General features: G+C 47.1%; 1 long non-coding RNA gene across 1 annotated transcript; it reads right to left on the reverse strand.

The window, feature by feature from the left end:
* Window positions 1-1,558: 1,558 nt before the first annotated feature.
* On the reverse strand, window positions 1,559-7,954 carry LOC116999202. Its single transcript, XR_004418537.1, has 3 exons — window positions 7,661-7,954; window positions 6,718-6,842; window positions 1,559-1,657 (listed from the first exon to the last, which is right to left on the reverse strand). It is a non-coding gene; the product is annotated as an uncharacterized LOC116999202 (long non-coding RNA).
* Window positions 7,955-13,035: the final 5,081 nt, after the last annotated feature.

A 13,035-nucleotide genomic window follows, 5' to 3' on the forward strand; every position in this document is an offset into this window, starting at 1 on the left:
TACATGTCTGGTAGCATCTGTGAGCACTTACCACACATCTCTTTTCCTTACAGTGCCTTGGGCCTTATTCACCAAACTTTCATTCTTGTGAAAATCAGCCCAAGAGAATTTCTCTTCTCCACTCTTCTTTTTTCCTTCTTTGTTGAGATTCATTTTTCAGCAGGCCTAGATGAAACCTTTCAGAGATACCCAGGGAAGACTGCTTCTAAAACCACAAACCACTATCACAATGGGATCCAGCATGTTGGATAAGACAAAGTACCACAGCCACATAAGTTTTTCTGTCAGTGTGCCAAGCACACAGACCTTTAAACAATATCTCACAATTAATTCCTTTGTGTAAAGAGAGCACCAAGGAGTTCATAAATCTGCCGCCCCCCAAAGAAAAAGCACAATCAAACTTGAATTAGAACTACAAAGCATTTAGATTTCATGCTTAGAAAAAAGTTAATGAAGAGCAGTCACTTGTTGGGACTGAAGGTGACTCTGCTCACCAGACCCAAGAGGACAGGCTCTCCAGGAGCTCACCACCCACTGCTGAAGCGGCACTGGCACGAATGTTTTCACCAGCTAGAGGTGATGCTGGGACACCAGTTACAGACCAACTTTCTGTGAGCTGGTAGAGGACCAGGACAGAAGTATCCAGCTCTACAACAGAATCAGTTTCATCACAGATTTTGAACAATACTTTTAGTTTTCTTCCAGGAGCTTAATCATTGTCAAGGAGGTTTAAAGTTTTACAGATGCCTCGTTCTTGACAAATCTGGTATATAAGTTTAGCAGTACACAGTATTCTATAGTCATCCTTCACTGCAACTAAAACAAACAAAGAGACACGATCATGCATAAATAATTCTATATCCAAGTTCCTGTTTTCTTACTTAGGGTGCTATGTTAATTCTTTTGGCAAGAATCCACTTTCAGCAGGTTCTCATCAACACAAGCATTTGGTTCCCACTTCCAGGCAACATAAACAGAGCTAGAGATAGTTGTTATCTCTATGGATTGCATCAGGAATAGAGAAAGGGAAAGTGGTGGTGACAGCACTAATCAGCTGTTAAACATCAGAAATGAAAAAACAGACTTTCAAGCACAGTACCTTGGTGTTGAGTAAACTGTTTATGACACATTTTGAAAATTTTCCCAGCAGTGTATTAACATTCATATGTTTTCATTACTTTTCATTTGAATGAAGTCTTCTCTGCCGATTTCTTTTTTTCCATCAAACAGCTGGATTTTATTTACATTTAAATAATACCATTCTTATGCTAGTTATATTCAGAGGTTAAGGAATCCAACCACCTCATGAGAGCCTTGATGAGGAACCAGCACAAAAGGTGCTTTCTGCAGACCAAGATGTAAGAACTGTTTCAGTAAACAACCCTACATGTCTCCAATCTGTCAAGGTAGATCTGCCTGAGGAGGAGAAGGTGAAGAGAGTGAAGCTAAGGACAGATTGACATTGACCTATAGAAACTTGTTACCATGATGTACAACTTAGCAATAAGTTTTCATAAATATCTGTACAAAGACATATTTACTAACACTTACATATTTCCTAATACATTGGAGAGCTCTCTTACATTCATGTGCAGTGGCTTTCAGTGGGACACTGGCTGGCTGCAAATTCACAGGGACTCTGCAGGAGCAACTCCACCTGAGCAGAAAGAAGCAGGGACAGGATAAAGTTATCAGGTCCTTTACAAGATAATGTTGATTTTCCCTCTTTTTAAATATAGAACTAAATTTTCTTGATCTCTAAGTACAGTTTTGATTATGAAGAGCCTTTGCTGTCACTCTGCATGGCGTTGTTTTCTTAAGGCTTCATTTTGATATATGGAATTGTGCATATCCCTTGTGTGGGCATGTTAACACACACACATGCAGCAAACACACTCTGTGCTCCTAGGAACTGTCTGGGCCAACTGGCATTGCTGGGAGAAAGTCTGTCTGACACACCGTGGGCAGTGATGAATACCCAGGTGAGAACCACACCTTAAAAACCAGAAGTGCCTGAGGAAGATCAGCTTCAAAACAAAAAGTATTTCCTCCTGTGCAATGAAGCCAGCTCTTGGGTGGCAACCAACCCACAGTTTACTCCCAGAGCTGACCAACACTTGTCACGAATCAGGGAGCTTCCACCAAGGGGGCTCAAGGAGTCACTTCTCGTAGGCTGAGCTGCTGTCAGTGACGGGGCACGGTGCTTGGATACAGGCTGCTCCTTCGACCCAGATTTATCACAGCCAGAGGGACACACAGTCTATGTCCTGTGGCATATCACAAGCAAACACCTGCCACTGTCCCTACAAAGAAAAAGCAGGACTCAGACCAGAGTTCTTCCCCAATCCAGCTATCTGCCAGATGTGAGAGAGAGTCTGTATAAAACCCCTGAGAACACAGCAGGCTGCAAGCTTGTGTTGAATAAGCCTGATGAGAAGAAGGAATGCTGATCTCTCTTGGTTTTTGGGGAATGTTGCATTAATACACACAGGGGAACAATAGCAGGTTGCATCAGATATGAGATTGTAGTTCCCATCAGCTTTGTTCACAGAAGCAAGCATGATGGAGAATTACAATTCTACATCCAGCTTTCTGATGGAATAGCATAACTCATATAATGGTAGACTAGTAAAAGAAGGTCTCTGTTGTGGAATTGTTTCCCTCCTCCAGAACTTGTGTGCCTGCTGGTGTTTCCACTTTCAGATGCACCAGCACTTTTTAAAACATTCAATCTCTGAAGCATAAGCAATGCCTATTGGTTTTTCTCAGTTTATTCAGAGTAAATCTTGCATTGAAATGTTGTTTGATTTCATTAGCTATTATTTCTACTTCAGTGCTTTCCATCTACTCCCCAGTTACATGCTTACGAGCTTAGTAAAGCACTTAAACTCACTATTGTGACCACCACTACCAGGTTTGCTGGGCAGTTCTTAGCGTGTGGCTACAGACTGGCACAGAGTTGCCGTGTTCAGGAAGCTCGCTCGGAGCATCTTTGATCTTTTTGAAGCAATTCCTTTTGGATTCCTCTTTTTGGAGGAATCCCACGGGGATGGTGTTCAAATCTCTCAGCAATGGGAGTCCAGGCCATTTCAGATGCGCACCCCTCTCAGCTGGGGTGAGAATCTTCAGCTGAGCCCCGCGGGATGCTCCAAGGAGGCTCCCGTTCCCCCCCGGCCGCTGGCAGCCCCGCGGGATGCTCCAAGGAGGCTCCCGTTCCCCCCGGCCGCTGGCAACCCCGCGGGATGCTCCGAGGAGGCTCCCGTTCCCTCTGTCCCCTGGCAGCCCCGCGGGACCCTGCGGGCCGGGCCGGCCCCGCTCGCTCTGCCCGGCCCTGGCCGCCAGGTGGCGGCGGCGCTCCGCCCGCGCTGTGCCCGGGGCGCTGCCGGGCCTGTCCCGTCCCGCCCGCCTCACTGTCCCCTCTGTCCTGCCCGCCTCACTGTCCCTTCTGTCCTGCCCGCCTCACTCCCTCCTCCCGTGGCCCCACTTTTCGAGGCCGTGGTGGCCACTGCTGAGCGCGTAACCCAGCGGGTGGCACACACTTTACGGGCCGGGCCGGGCAGTGCAGTGCCGGGACTCGCCCGTCCTGTGCCCTCCGTGCCGCTGGGCCCCCCGTCCGGTGTCCCCTCCTCAGGGGCTCTTCTGCCTGGAACTGCTTTCCCCGGTAGCCACAAGCACTGGAAATCCCAATTGCACCAGCACTCACCCTCCACACCACATTGGGCTTGTCCTTTATCAGACCCAGTTACTGCCCGTCACCCTGGCTAACAAGGATAATACAGGCAGAGCCAGCACAGCCTCAACAAGACCCAGCCTGTCCTTGGCAGGACAGAGCCACAGCAATATTCTGCAGCCAGGCTTCTTTAAATGCTCAGCAGAGCATTCAGCTATCAACCAATCCCACCTAAAGAGCAGTGCAGGTGTTTGGGATGAAGGGAGTGTAATTTATCCCACCAAGGAAAACTTTTTCTGGCTAGTTACTGATCCTTGCATATCGTGCTACAGCATGAGTGGCAGACATGCTAGGGAGGACACACCGTGGCCATCTGCTGAAAGTTGCCAGGTTCTTTGCAGTTTAGTCATTGCATGTTGACTTTAAGAATACTTCTACCTCTCAGGGCCTCTGGCAAGAGCAGGCAATGCAGCTATCCCATGCAGAATAATTTAAAGAAAGTCCGAAGGGTGGGGCTGGGGGTATAAAACTGGATTAGCAGTTCAAACTTAAATCCTCAGCACTAGTTAACTGTCATGTAACTCATTCCTGGACAGGGAACTCACTCTGCCTGTTCCTGTCATGCCTGAAGCAAACTTTAGCAACGAAAGATACTGAAATCAGGGTCATCCAGGACAAAGCACTAGGCATCTCTGATACCTGCTGCAGGAGTATGTCTTTCCCCCTCCTCCAGCAGCTGCCAAGTGTCAGCAGTTGACATTTTGGTTGTTTTTCCCATAGTCTATGGCTAAGGCTCACATTAACACATGCTGAAGAGGATGTAACCTGTTCCCAGGGGTGAAAGAAATGTTTGGGATTCATCCAGCAGCACCAGAAGAAGGGCAGGGTCCCTTCATCTGAAGGCCTGGCACCTCCTGAGATCCAGCTGTGAGCCCCAGGGAAAAAATGTGAAAGAAGGAATCCTGACATCTTTGGAAACCAAAGCAGGAACCCTCTGGACACTAAAGAGCTGCTCTAGTTTCACCTCAGCACATCCTGAGCTCATGCCACTGTTTTTTGGTGGAGGGTGCTGGCCTAGTCATGGCTAGAGACCAGAAAAGCATATTCCTCCAGAGCTGCAAATTATTCACCACATTTCTATATTTGTTCACTGGTTCTCTGTAACCAAATCATTGTTTAGATGGAAATAATTTCTCTGCAGCACAATTATATCCATTCAACCTGCACAGTCCTGTGCTGCGCAGTACTTATTTTTCTCTGCTTATTCCTTACCATGTAATTCCAAATAATCCATTAAGTTTATATTTTATAAGTAGGAAGACAAGATGGGAAAGGCTTAGGGAGCCATTTGAACACCCAGAGTCTATCATCAGTTTTGGGATTAGGTGCTGCATGTGATTGATGTTAAGGGACAAGCCAGTCACCGGATTGAGCCAGTTTTTAAAGGACATATTTGAGTGATTGAGAAAGAGTGGTGAAGAAGGAGCTGGGGCCAAAATGGTCTGTGGCAACATTGTGTGTTTGCAAACAGTTAGCTCCTGTCTGTGTACCAGGGCTTTCCAGACTCATTCTAGCTCAGCATTCAGGTGTGTTAGCTGGGATCCTGGAGTACCTGTGGGTGCTTTCAGCATATCTCAGAAGCTGTGATCAGGTGGGGACATCACTGGGTGGGAGACATTGCAGTAGTGGTTTGAGAGGTGCCATCCTGTCAGGCATTTATCCCCCAAAGCTGTGCAGCTGAGTATCGCGCACGAAACCAAAACTTGGCTGCTGCAAGACAGGCAGCAAAGGATTCTGCCTGGATTCTCCCTGTGTGATATGTTTGCTATTCAGGAAGGCTCTTCAAGTTTTAGGGTTGCTAATCTTTACATGCAAATCCTTTTTCAGAGTTGTTATTCCCAAGGCACACCACAGAGTCAGCAGGCTATTTAAAAAGCAAAATGGCACAGTGGACAAACAAAGAAAACCCTCAGACCTTGGGTGTCCCCAGTGCCAATCAGAACCAGACAGTCACTCCCTGTGTCTATCATATACCACTATTTGTACTCCTACACTTTGCTCTGCTTGTAGTGTGGCATGGTGAGCACATGCTCCACTGTTGCCCCCAGACTCTTACCTGCAGAACTGCTGTGTCACCAAGTTACTCTCCCAGTGCAAGTTCAGATAGTTGACTCTCCACCTCAAACTAGAGTTGTGTACTCATCTAGTGAATTGCATCCTATTATTTAGTTCAGTCCATGTATCCCATTTGCCAAGATCTTACTGAAAATCTAAGCAGAGTGACCTCCATCATATTTTCTACTCTTCATAGTCCAGTACAGTCTACAGAAGGAAGTTTGGTCTTTCTTCATGTGTATCAGCAGGGAAATTAAAGTAGCTCTACTGCAGCTATGGATCCCAGGGTTGTTCCAGCAACCCTCAGACTGAAAGTGGGAGCTCCTAGCCCAGTTTTCCAACACCTTCACAACTATCTTCATCTAGGTAAAATTAGGAGGATAAGAGCAGTTGTGATGTCATATAACTATACCAAAAGCCATAAAATTCTGCTACCTCACCCTTACCTTACTTTATTTTCTCAAAGAATCAGGAATAAAATCACCTGGCATTATCAATTAGAGAAGGTTGAAGTAATTTCTGTGCCAACATTAGTATTCTTGAAGTTTATTCCTGAATCCTCTGCAAACATGATCCTGTCAAACACAGCTTGGACAAAGGAAAACACCTTCCAAAACACACCAAATCCTGCTGTGTGAATGCATGTGGTGGTCAGTCGTCTGCTCACCTCTCCAATGCCATGAGGATGAGACTGTAAGAAAAACCTTGCAGACTGACATTTTGAATGAGACTGCTGCATTAGTACCGTCACAAGACTTAAGAGACAAAATAAAGATGCTTTTAAAAGGTAACAGAAGTAGCTAAGAGCAGTTGATATTAGGCAGCAGGGTCCCCTCAGTGTTACCTGCTCAGGATTTCTTTTACACTTGCAACAGAACTTCATTAACACTCCAAACACAACCACCAGGTTAACATGGGACATTTTTACTCACCAAAACTAACAGGGACCCAGAAGTCTGCAGCCCTTTACTTTAAGTGAGGAGGTAGACAGGGAAAGGCAAGAGTATTTTCAGCTCCATTCTTTAGAGGAGACAGGGTAGACAAGTTCTTTAAAGACCTGAAAAGGCAGCAAAACCAGGCAGGCAGGTAAGGGAGCAAGCAAGGAAACCTAGAAATGTTCCTGGCCAGAAACCTAACAGCTTGTAGGACCTTTCTTCTTAAGCACTCAAAATGTCTTTACTGGGCCAGCCATGCATACTGCTGCAGCCCATACACCATGGTGGGGGGGCACTCTGCTCAGGGGGGAATCCTGAAGGATTTTCAGTTGCAAATGGACTTAGACGAAGACACAAGCACCACCCTTGTAGGCAAAAAATATCCCCAAACCAATAAAATGCTGCTGACAATACATAGCTCTACTGGGATAAGCAGAGAGTGGAAAGAGGAAAAGCAATGCTGGCTTCTGGAGTAGTACAAAGCTCCCTGCTTTGAGGTTTTCATCTGTGTGCCACTGATAAGCCTAGAGAAGGGCTGATTGGGCTGAGGATCCAGCAAGTTTTTCCCTTGTCCTTTCTGCTTCTCATGCCAGCAGCATGTATGCATTCTCAGGCCAACCCCACCAGTGTCTCCCTGTCAGGGTATGCCTGCTTCCCCTAACAGGAGTTTATCAGAAATATCAGGATAAAAATGAACATCTGAAGTTCAGCCAGCAAGTATGTAAGGGGGAGATGTCTCACAAATCTTTAGACCCCAGGTTATTTTTAGCTTTGATAAACTACTTTTGTTCTCCTAAATGTTGCGGCAGTCATCAAATGGTCAGACTGCTGTTGCAGCAAGGAGGCAGGGTAGAAAGCAATGATGCAGACCACGCACACAAACAGGATAAACAGTGGCATGGGACACTGTGCTCTGCCCAAGAGGCAGCTGCAAACTGACCTTGGATGTGTCCTCACCATTCCCCGTGCTGCAGTTCCCCCTGTGCTGACGACGTGGCAATGTGTCCGCAGGGGTCAGGCTTACAGCCACGCAGCATCACCTCCTCCCACACAGGTGGAGATCCACCTGCGGACACAGTGTGTCTCGTGGGTGTGTTAGCTGTGACTAAGCCGGGCTGACACCCAGAGACAGGACACCCTGGCACTGCCCACGCCGTCTAAGCTGGGTCAGATCTGTCACCAGGAGGTGGCATTTCTGCAGATCCCTGCTCAGCACTCCGCGGGGCTGGCAGCAGGCGATGGGGTACCGGGGAGGGCGGTCGCAGCCTCAAGAGAGGGGCAGGAGGTGTAGGCTGCAAATGTGGGAAAGAAGGCATGGAAGGCCTGGAGGAGGAGAGAGGCCAGCTGAGATGAGCGGAGCAGGCTGCAGCCCGAAGAAGGGAGGCTGCAGGGGCGCAGCGGTGCCGCTGCCCAGCGAGTGCAGGGCGGGATGGTGGCGATGGGCACTCGGCATGCGGCTCCTTGGCACCTGGCCTGCCACATCTGATGTGGGTAGGACACCAGAGAGCACCAGTGCTGAAGAGAGGGTGGCAACACAAAGACCGCTGTGTTCCTCTGGTCCCCATCCCTTTCTCCCCCTCCTCTCCCAATTTATTTACCCGAGTTCAAAAGACAGCCTCACAGTCCCGAGGGGCTGGCTGAAGTGGCCAAGGGGTGGGCTGTGAGGTCATCTTCAATGAGGGCAAAAATCCAGTATCAACAATGCTGCCCATTGTATGGCCCTGTTTAGACAATACCGGCTGGGTTCTTGCTGCTGGCAGCCCGAGGACTGGGAGGAAAGCCTGTTTGGGGTAACTGGAGGGGAGGAGGGTGGGCAGGGTGTCTGGCATTGAGTCAGACTGAAAGGGATGGAGCAAAGTGCAGAGATAAGCACCCTATGCCAGTCACCAGCATGTTATCAGCCTAATGCTTGATGCTGATAAGATTATCTTGGCACTTATTCTCTCATCAATAACAGGGAATTTAGCCATCCTGATCATAGCCTGGAGCCATGGCATCACCCCAGTTACATTTGCATTCCCTTCTAACACAGGCAGTAAGACACAAGTGATTTCAGCCACTTTATTGACTGACTTTAATCCCACATTTCCTACTCAGCAGCAATGGGGTGGCAAGGTAAGCATCAGCTTCTTCCAGCCCTTGTCCTTCCAAAGGCAGTTGGGATATTGGCCATTGCTATTCCTCCTGCTTCTCCCAGCTGAGGAGCACAGGTAATCCATACTGAGCTTAGCCAGGCTTGAAGAGTGAGGATGGAGCAGGGGATCTTCAGGAATTTGTGGGAACCATTGGATTTGAAGAGCAACAGATTATGTTTTAAGGTGTGTGTGTGTGGTGGGGGGAACATGATAGAAAGCAAGCAATGACCAGGATGCTGCCAGTTCTCGTAAACATAAATAGCACTGTCGGTAAATACCATGATACCAGGCTCCTCAAGTCACTGTGTCTGCAGCCAGGTGACTAAACAATTCTTAGCTTTCCATTTCAAATATGAAAGCCATTTGCTACCTCTCCTGGACAGGAAGAGTGTGGGAAAATATAACACAGGATCATCAGCTTCCAAAAGAAAGCATAGACAACATCAAACAAGGATGGTGATCCCACGAGCTGGCATCTGATCCCTGGCACCTGAACCCCTAAAGATCTGCAGCTGCCATCATCTTTCAAGCAGGCATTAACTCTAAATTCTTGTAGTCTGAGCCAGGTCCTGTCCCAACTCATTCTGTAGCCATGGTCCCCTACTCTATTTCTCTGCAACACATAACTGTGCCCAAAAGTCAACTTGTCAAAACCAGAGACACCTAAGAGACCACTGGCAGCAGTGGTGAATGATGGCAGTGCTCACGTGCTCTGCAGAGTGGCCTCAACACCTTTGAAGAGCAGATTCTTTATAAGGGTAAGGAGGAGAGAAAATATTGGTGAAAGGACAGAAAGCCACCCCAGCACTGCTCTTTGAATTAAAGACCCATGGCATGATTCTCCTATGTCTAGAAAAAGCTCTAAAGTTGGAATTGCTTCATACTTCTCCAGGCAATCAATGCAAGAGATGCAGAAAATAATCCTAGGAGAATTTTTGCAAGCCTTTATTTTTGGCATAAGGTTCATTTTTTACCCCAGTTTTCAGCTTATTCCCTCATTACTTGAGTCTCTTCTTCTTGTTTCAACTTCCAGCTGTGAAATAGAAGATGAAGTGGGAGACAGGGAATGTTGTTAAAGAAGATAAATAAACAACATTAAACGAACCTTGCAAAGCCCCTTGCAGCAAGCATTTTTGTTTCAACAGTTTTGGAGGGGGTAACTGAGGAGATCCAATAAAATTTCCAAGATGTCAACATCAGATGAAATCCCCTTGCAAAACTTACTGCTAAATGAAAAAGCATTTTTTTTATTTTTAGGGGAGAATAGGAGGGAACGTGCTATGGTAAAAGAACCTTACCTTAGCTTTGATGCTTTTATCTGCTTTCTGGCACTGTGTAAGCAAAACCAGGGTGGTTAGTGCATCCCAGGACAGGAATGTGACAGTTCTTTCTCTTAAGGTGTCTGCTCACTGATACTGCCTTGTGGTAAACTTCACTGTTGGTTTGTGCCTCTTTTTCTGCAGCCTTGATGAAAAACTGTGAGACCCTCTGACAAGAAGAATTCTGCACGAATTTTTCACTAGCCCAGTGCCTCAGCTGTATCGTGAATCTGTGGGGAGGTCTTAGGAAGGTGGAAACAGCCTTACATTAGATCATGCATTTCTAAAGAAATCTGGTGCTGAAGTTCATGTCCTGTGCTGCCCATGACACGACTCCGCTCATTCCTGTCCTGTACCATGGCCCTGGCATTGCATCAACTCTTTTATGAAAGACTATGACCTTGGGCAGCAGTCACCCGATGCAGAAAAATTGAATCAGTTTCCTGAAGACGATGGCTGAAGCTAAATCTTCATGAAGCAGTGTTGGTGTACACCACAAGCAATGTAATTCTCCTGAAGGCTCAGCTGGATATTTCTCCCTGGAAGAAGGGAAAGGCCTGTCTGGAGAGGTAGAAACTAGAATGGAAAAAGCCCAATATAAGCTGTATTGCTGTGTTTATGTAGACATTTCTGTTTTCACACGTGGGTTGCCCAGTGATCCCCTTTTGTCTCAAGCCTTTGAGCAGCAGAGCTGAGACAGAAGTCTGCAGCTGGGACTCAGATGGGCAGGGCCGGGTGGTGGGGCCAGGGGTGTGCAGGGTGCAGACCACTGGCATGGCCAGCAGCTCTCCACAGGAGGGAGTCTGGCTGGCAGAGCATGGCAAAGCCTCTGGCCCACACAGGGCCATAAAACCTTTCGACAGCACGGCCAGATCTGCTGCAATCCAAACATTGGAAAAGCAAACCATGCTGCACACTCTCCACTTCCTCACCAAGGTGTCAATGCCTGAACCTCGTGGCCACGTTCAGGAGCATTAGCCTGTTTCAAAGGCAATGAAAATGGCAGCTGGGGAAGATGGCCAAGCTGTGCAGGGCATTTTTCAGGACTGTCCTTGGCACAGAACACTTGAAACCTGCCAGGTGAGCACAGCTTCAATGATGGTCGAGATCCATCTCTTCCTCTATGCAACAAAAAAAAAGTGCTGGTGACCCCCCCCCCCTCCCCAGACTAACTGAGCAGGGGAATATCCAGAAAATTTATTCCTGTTGTGAGGGAGCAGCCAAATGTGTTATTAATTATAGGTGATAAAAGTCTAGCTGCCTTGTATAACACCTCTTAGTTGCACTCCATGTCTGAGGAAAGAAAGCCATGGAAAGGGAAAGGGTCTGAGTATCTGCGAAACTGCAAACCTTGAATTCCCCAAAGCCTCACTGTCACCTACTGGTAGCAATTCCAGGTCTGCTCCTGGTTCATGACATTGAGATTATTTTCCCCATGTGTTATAAGGTGGAGATTACCTCTTTAAAATCAAGTACCACCTTATTTTTTAAAATTTTATTTCTTTTCTGGTTTTCTTCTGGAAATAGCAAGAGTCAGGTTTCCTTAGGGTAGTTTTTAGCTCAGTTTGTAGTTCTTTCAGCACTCACATAGAAAATAGGTGGAATCTTTAATTTAAGTATAATTTCTCCTGAGTGTTGTTAACCAAACTTTTAATGGACAGTCTTAAAAGAGACGGCTGAAAGTCCCTCCTTTCACCATCCAGGAGCATCTTCTGATTTGGGCTCTCTGTTTAAATATTGTGTCTCAAAAAGTAGGAATGACTCAAGATCCTAATATCAAATTTAAACACATACTCCTCAGAGACCTCTTCATCCGTCACAGTGAAATGAAAAAGCAGGGACATATTTCCCCCTTTGCTGGACACCTCTAAATCTGGAGAACAAATGAGCTACTGTTATTTTTCATTGTCACTTTTCCTTTCCAGTGATTGCAATGCAACTCACTTTTGACAGCTGCCACTGAATAAGCCACGATGTGTCTGAGCAGGATCATCCCAGGGATAGACTCTGCAAGATCTTGGTTGTCTGTCTGCACCTCGTGTGGTCAGCTCCACCACTGCAGGAGAGCTCCAGACAGGATATATGTCAGAGATGATATGGGCACACTTTTGGCTTTTCACATTCCTGCTCCACTCCCAAAATGAGTCATATGTCAGCAGGGGACAGAAACTGAACACGGGACACGCTATTGAGTAGGGCAAGGAGCTACAAGAGGTCCTGCCTGGCCAGGGCGCTGGCATTAGGGTACCCCGAGCCTTGTGGTAAATCACTGAGGTGCCTGGCACGGTGACCACACGGTGGAGTTAGAGCTGCCTCCGGGCTCTGCCACCGAAAAGGTTTGATTTGTAAGGGCCCTGATTGTCACTTTTAATGGTGAAGGTCTCTGTGGGATAGAGTTTGAATTTCGGACAGAGCTTGGATTTTGGACAGTCTGGATATTGCCGGCATTACTGGCTAGTGAAGAGGTTGTTATGGAAAATAACTGATGGCAAACTGATCGACTACTTTTTCCTTCCATCCTCTGCTGAAGGCACTGTTTTCTGGAGAGAACAGACAGAATTCTTTTTAAAATGTTACAACCAACAGTTTCCAAACTATTTGTGCATATCGCGATGAACGTCTACACAGACATACATGCTTATCCGGACACAAGCTGTGGGTTGCTTTTCTTTGCAGAATGATTTCTCTAGACGCATATACATGTTGGCTGCTCCCCAGACAGATCCCCAGTACAGAGCAGATGTTTCATGCTGAATCCCCTTTTTCTCCCGCCGCAACCCACATCCAGCTGGGGAAGGGGCGCGGGGCTCCCTGACACCCCTCACCCCTCGGGACCCCCTTATTTCTTGCGGGGCAGCCCT

Source organism: Catharus ustulatus, chromosome 8 (assembly GCF_009819885.2).
Source record: "Catharus ustulatus isolate bCatUst1 chromosome 8, bCatUst1.pri.v2, whole genome shotgun sequence".
Taxonomy (NCBI): domain Eukaryota; kingdom Metazoa; phylum Chordata; class Aves; order Passeriformes; family Turdidae; genus Catharus; species Catharus ustulatus.